Genomic DNA, 6596 nt, shown 5'->3' on the forward strand with positions numbered 1-6596 from the left:
GCAGTATAGAGCAGGTTTTAGGGCTGTTGTGCATAGGGTCGCTATGAGTCGCAAACGACTCGACGGCACATAACAACAACAACAACATCTGGTAAATTTTTTCATCTAACAGAATACTTTGGGTTATATTTCAAAGAAATAGAACTCTTTAATAGTAGTTCAGGAAAACCTGCTTACATAAGAATTTAATTATTCATTGCCTAGTGTTTATCTTCTCTTTCTTTCATCACTTTTGTGTGAAATTGACTCAGAACTGACCCTCCATCGGGTTTTTGAAGCTGTAAATTACACAGGAGGGGATTGTTCATTCTTCTTCCATAGAGTCCCTGCTCGATCCAAAGACTTTCAGAAATATGTCACGTTTAGGTTAGCAATACAATTCCATAAGGACTACTCCAATTATCCAATGAATAATGAAAAATTCTATATTTGTTTCAAACAAAGACTCTAATTTGTCAATAGTACAAGATATAAAGACCCTACATGAAATTGATTGATTCAGTGACTGGAGTAATGGAGGTAAGTGTTTCAGAGACAATAAGATTGACATAGGATGGAGCAAGTTTTAGGGCCGTGGTACATAGGATCGCTATGAGTTGCAAGTGACTCAGTGACACATAGCAACAACAACAACTCTGAAAGAGAATTATATAGGCTAAAGATAATTGAGAGAAATGATTTTCCTTGGAATTAACTTCCGTTAGGAAATGGGGAGTACTAGAAAGAACGGAACATGTCTTTTATTGGATAAGTAAAGGCATTTGATGATATGGATCATAACAAATTATCATAGACTGAGAAAAGATTAAATTGTCAGTTATTTAATTTTATTTGGATTCACTATCAAGGCCCTTGGTACCGGTGGTAAGAAATCAAAAGACAAATTGCAATTGTAAAATATGCTGTCAAAGATCTCTGCAAAGTACTAAGGCACAATACTGTCAGTTTGAAGACTAAGATGTTCCTGATTGAAGCTATAACCTTTTAAATTATTTGCAATGTATCTGAAAGCTGGGGAATGAATAAAGATGACCAAAAATTTAATGTGTTCGTGTTGTACTATTGAAAGAGAGTATTGAGTACTTGATAGACTGCCAGAAGCTCTGTCTTGATGAAAGTGAAAGCAGAGTGCTTTCGGGAAGTAAGGGTAGTGACATTGCACATGCTTTGAGCTTGTTGTTTTTCTTGTTGTTATGTGCTGTTAAGTCACTTGTGAATGATAGTGATTCTATGTACATTAGCTCTGAACCCTGCACTATCCTTGGGCCAGTCTCACTGTCTCCAACACATCTACCACCATTATCCCACTTACTGTGTCAATCCATCTCATCCGAAGTCGTCCTACACTGTCCCTTAACCCTTCTAAGTGTCATGTCCATTTCCAAGGAATGGTCCCTCCTGGTCATGGGCCCAAAATATATGAGATGGAGCCTCAAAATCCTTGCCTTTAAGGAGCAGCTTGGCTTAACCCTCTGTAAGATAGACCTGTTTGTTCTTTTGGGTTTATTGTATCTTCAATACTCTTTTCCAGAACCACAACTCAAAAGCATCAGTTCTTCTTCTATCATCCTTAGTCACTGAGCAGCTCTATGATGCATAGCAAGTAAGTGTCAAGATGATGGCCTAAATCAGACTCACCCTAATCTCTAGATTGAAATCATGGCTCTTTAGTACTTTGGAGAGGTACCAGACAGCACATTTCCTTAAGGAATTAATCTTTGATTTCCTGACTGCTGATGCCAATATAGTTGCTTGTGGAGGCGAGGAAACGGAAATTGTTAATAAATTCAATCTCTTCTCCACCTATCATAGTGTTGTCAATTGGCACAGTGGTTATAAAATATATTTTCCTGATACTGAGCCTCAATCCACATTGAAGATTGCAATCCATATGGAAAACTGTAGTTCCTGAATTTCTGCAGCAAATTCTTCAGATCCCCCTCCGTTTCAGCAAGCAATCTTGGGTCTTCTGCATAATGCAGAATGTTGATGAATCTTCTTCTAATGACACATTCTTTCTTATGGAGTCCATCCTCCTAAATGATCTGTACCACTTACAGATTGAAAACGTATGGAGATAGAACACATTCCTGATGGGTTTTTGTTCCTAATTTTGAACCATGCAGTTTTTCTGTGCTCTGTTCTGACAACTGCTGCCTGGTCCAAGCGTAGGTTTCTCATAAGCACTATCAAGTGTTCTGGGATTCCCATTCTTCTCAAGATTAGCCACAATTTGTTGTGATCTATTCAGTCAAATTCCTTTATATAATCAATGAAACACAGATAGACACTCCTCTGGTACTCTTTGCTTTCAGCCCAGATCCAACTGACATTGTCAATAATGTCTCTAGTGCCATGACCTCTTCTATAACTGGTTTGTATTTCTGATAGTTCTCTTGTACTAAAACTACTTTTTCAGTAGTTTTGGATAATCTCCAGCAGGATTTTGCTTGTATGAAGGTAAAATTATGATATTGCATCACATAAATTTTGAGCATATTGTTAGGAGTTTGCAGTCTAAAGACTGTCTTGAGATAGCAGAAGATGGATGAAAAATTGGAAGACGCTAAACAAGATATATTGTCACAATAATTGTAACAACGGGCTTAAAATAGCAGAGCTTGTGAGAATAACACAGGATCAAGTAAGGTCTTGTTCTGGTGCGTATATGATCAGTTAATCAAAACCACTTGATGCACTTAAAAACATGGACTAAAGAATAATATGAAACACAATGTATACAAACTTTGTGATCAAACAAATATAAAATACAATATAAATAATAATTTTTAAAGCCCAAACTATTCCAATGAAATGCCAAGGGACACTAAAGCAAGACAAAAAATTAGTTAAAGGAGTGTGTCACATAAAAAATCCTGACATTTAGAAAAAGTGGAGACACACACTCCAATATGCCTTGAGAGTGGTAGCGCAAAATTTTATAAGTTTTTCCAAATGTTTTAACATCAAGAACAAAATATCCTTACAGACAGTGCACGGCAGGAAGAGGCAGCATGTGGCATGTGAAGGCGCTGTGCCCACAATAACAAACACTGCTGTTTATCTACATCGTGCAGGACACCCAAATCTCAAGTAGAAAAGAGCTGGACAACTCGAGTGAGGTGGAGACTCCAGTTCTGGAAGAAAACAACAGTCTTCCTCGTTTGTCAATGAAGTGGTTTGGGGGAAACATTGCTATCAGGTCCTCATCCCTGTTGGCCTTAGGCCAAGAAGGGAACAAAAATATACAGGTTCGTAAAAAACATTGCCATAGTCTGGGTCACGATATATTTACAATGACCTAACATCTACTAAGAAAAGACTCACATAATGTTAGGAAAGCAACAGTTTGTGTCAGTCATTAAGAAAAAAACAAAATAATCCTTCTAAAAAAGTAGACCAAATAAATATCCCAGATAGAGAGAACTAGAAGAAATATGTTAATGTGGGATTTTTTGAAATATAGCTACAAAAGAAAATGCAAATTATGCAGGTGGGGGTAGTGACTGGATAAAACAGTTTAAGAATGCAAATACCCTCAAGACAAAAATTCAAGAGAAATATATTGACAAGGAGCAATATGAACAGTTATGGAGGAAAATGCAAAAGATGGAAGAAACAATTGATAGTATAGATAAAGAGGTACAAGAACTTAAAAAAATGATTACACGATAGAGAGGGTACAGTGAACACAATACTGGAAATAACAGAAAAAAACCCACAAAAATCCAATCCAGAATATTAAGACTGAAATGGTGAAAGTGTCCAACACACTAGTAGGACAAAAATATGGAACTGAAAATATGGATCAGAGAGTCAGTGAACTGAGACAAAAGCATCAGTGAAAAGAGACAGAGAGAGAGATAGAGAGAGAGAGAGGAAATGTAAAGAAAATGAAGAAAACATTAGAATCATGTGGGATGACATCAAAAGGAATAATATATGTATAATTGGACTTTCAGAATAGGGGAGTGATAGGGAAATTACTGAGAAAATTGTGGAAGAAGTACTAGAAGAAAATTTCCCAAGTATTTTGAAGGACAGAGAAATCCACATTCAAGAAGCACAGTGAACACCAAATAGACTAGACCCAAAAAAGAAAACATCAAGACATACTGTAGTCAAATTCACCAAATTAAAAGATAAGGACAGAATACTAAAAGAAGCATGAGAAAAGCAGAGTCACCTACAAAAAGGAAACAATTACACTAAGTTCTGATTGTCTCAGCAGAAACCATGTGAGCTAGAAGCAAAAGGGTTAGCGTATACAAAAAGTTAAAAGGAAATCATTGCCAGCCAAGTATCCTACACAAAGCAAAGCTCCATCAGAGATGAAGGAAAAATGAGATCTTTTCTAGAAAAGAAGAAACTTAAGGAATTTGGGAAAACAAGACCAAAACTATAAGAAATTTTAAGTAAATTTTAAGTAAAGTTCTTCACAGGGATATGCCAAAGGAAAGTACATGGACCACAGTAAACAGAAAAAACAGAAAAAGAGACATGGCAAAAATAAAACCTGGCCTGACAATAAGCACACTAATGTGAATGGACTATATGTGCCAATTAAGAGAAAAAGAGTAGCACAATGAATAAAAAAACCAGAAAGCCATAAATATGTTGCCTACAAGAGACTGTTAAAGGGAAAAAAAAAAAAGAAGAGAAAGACCGACTCAAAATCAAAGGATGGAAAATACATACTAAGCAAATGGCAACCTCAAAAAAGCAGGAGTGGCAGTACTAATATCTGATAAAATATATTTCAAAATGAAAAGAATCATAAACGATAAGGAAGGGCATTATATACTGATTAAAGGTATAATAAATCGAGAAGACATAACCTTAGTCAACTTTTTGTACCAAATTATAGACCTACAAAATAGACCTACAAAATAGACAGTATTTTAAATACTGGTAGAAGGTTTGAACACACCACTATCACCAAAGAATAGGCCATCCCAAAAGAAAATCAACAAGGTGTAGAAGATTTAAACTATATAATCAGCCAACTCAACCTTGTGGATGTATTTAGGGTACTGCACCCACCTAAGACTCAATTCTCTTTCTTCTCAAATGCACATGGTACATTCTCCAGAATCAATCACAAAGCATGCCTCAGCAAATTAAAAAACATATAAAAAATGTAAGTTTCTTCTCAGATCCTAATGCAATAAAACTAGAAATTAACAGAAGGGTAAAGCTTACAAAACCATCTATGTGAAAGTTAAATGACTCTCTGCTATTATATGATTGGGTTATAAAATAAATAAAGAAATAAAGAAAAAGCTCTTTGAAATAAATGAAAATGAAAATAGAGCATATCAAAACTTCTGTGATACATCTAAGGCAGACCACGGGACAGTTCATAGCAATAGGCACACATGAACACACACACACACACACACACACACACACAGAGAGAGAGAAAAGAAAAATCAGCGATCTAACTCAACACTTTCATCAACTAGAAAAAGGAGAGCAATCTAATCCTACAGTTTCTAGAAGGAAGGAAATTATAAGGACATATAAGATATGAAATCAGTGAGACAGCAGAATTTCTTTTGATAGCCATCTTGTTCTTTTCTTCTTACCCTATCCAGTAATGACCTTTTGCATTCTTCATGAATGATATTCTTGATATCCCCCCAGCTCACCTCGCCCTTTTTTTCTCAACTTAAAAGTTGTATTCTCTCTCAATACCTATTCAATATATGCTAAGCTGATTATTTAAAAAAAACAAAACAACAACTGGACTCTATGAAGAAAAAGACAGACTCAAGATAGGAGAAAGACTCATAAATAACCTCCATTATGCAAATGACACAACCTTGATTGCTGAAAGTGAAGAGAACTTTAAGCACTAGCCATAGAAGATAAAAGAATATAGCCTTTGGTATGGATTTCATCTCAACATCACAAAAATGAAAATCCGTACCACTGCACTTATAGGAAGCATCGTGATAGATGGAGAAACGATTGAAACTGTCAACAACTTCATGTTACTTGTATCCACAATCAACACTTGTACCAGTCAGTAGTCAGGAAATCAGATGACACATTGCACTGGGAAAATCTGCAGTTGCACATCTTCTGTCATTTCAGTCTTGATATTCTGGATTATGTTTTCCTCCATTTATGTGTATTTTTAGTCTTTCTGACTTGTGATGATTTGTTTTTAATTCTTTTACCTCTTTGTGCTGTAGTTGTTATGTGCTGTCGAGTTGTTTGTGACTCATAGTGACCCTATGTACAACAGCCCTAAACCCTGCTCTATCCTGTGCCAATCGCACTGCCTCTGACACTCCCATCGCGATTACACCAGTCACGGAATCAATCCACCTCATAGAGGGTATTCCCCTCTTGCACGTCCCTCCACCCTACCAAGCATGATGTCCCTTTCCAAGGATCCGTCCCTCCCTGCAACATGCCCAAAGTATATCAGATGAAGCCCCAGAATTCTTGCCTCCAAGGAGTAGCCCAGTTTAACCCTCTCCAGGATGAATCTGTTTGTTTTCATGGCAGTCCAGGGTACATTCAATACCCTTCTCCAGCACCACAGCTCAAAGGGATCAATTCTCCTTCTGTCCTCCCTAGTCATT

The sequence above is a fragment of the Elephantulus edwardii genome, unplaced genomic scaffold, assembly GCF_000299155.1.
Source record: "Elephantulus edwardii isolate Elephantulus edwardi_28Jun2011 unplaced genomic scaffold, EleEdw1.0 scaffold00142, whole genome shotgun sequence".
Taxonomy (NCBI): Eukaryota; Metazoa; Chordata; class Mammalia; order Macroscelidea; family Macroscelididae; genus Elephantulus; species Elephantulus edwardii.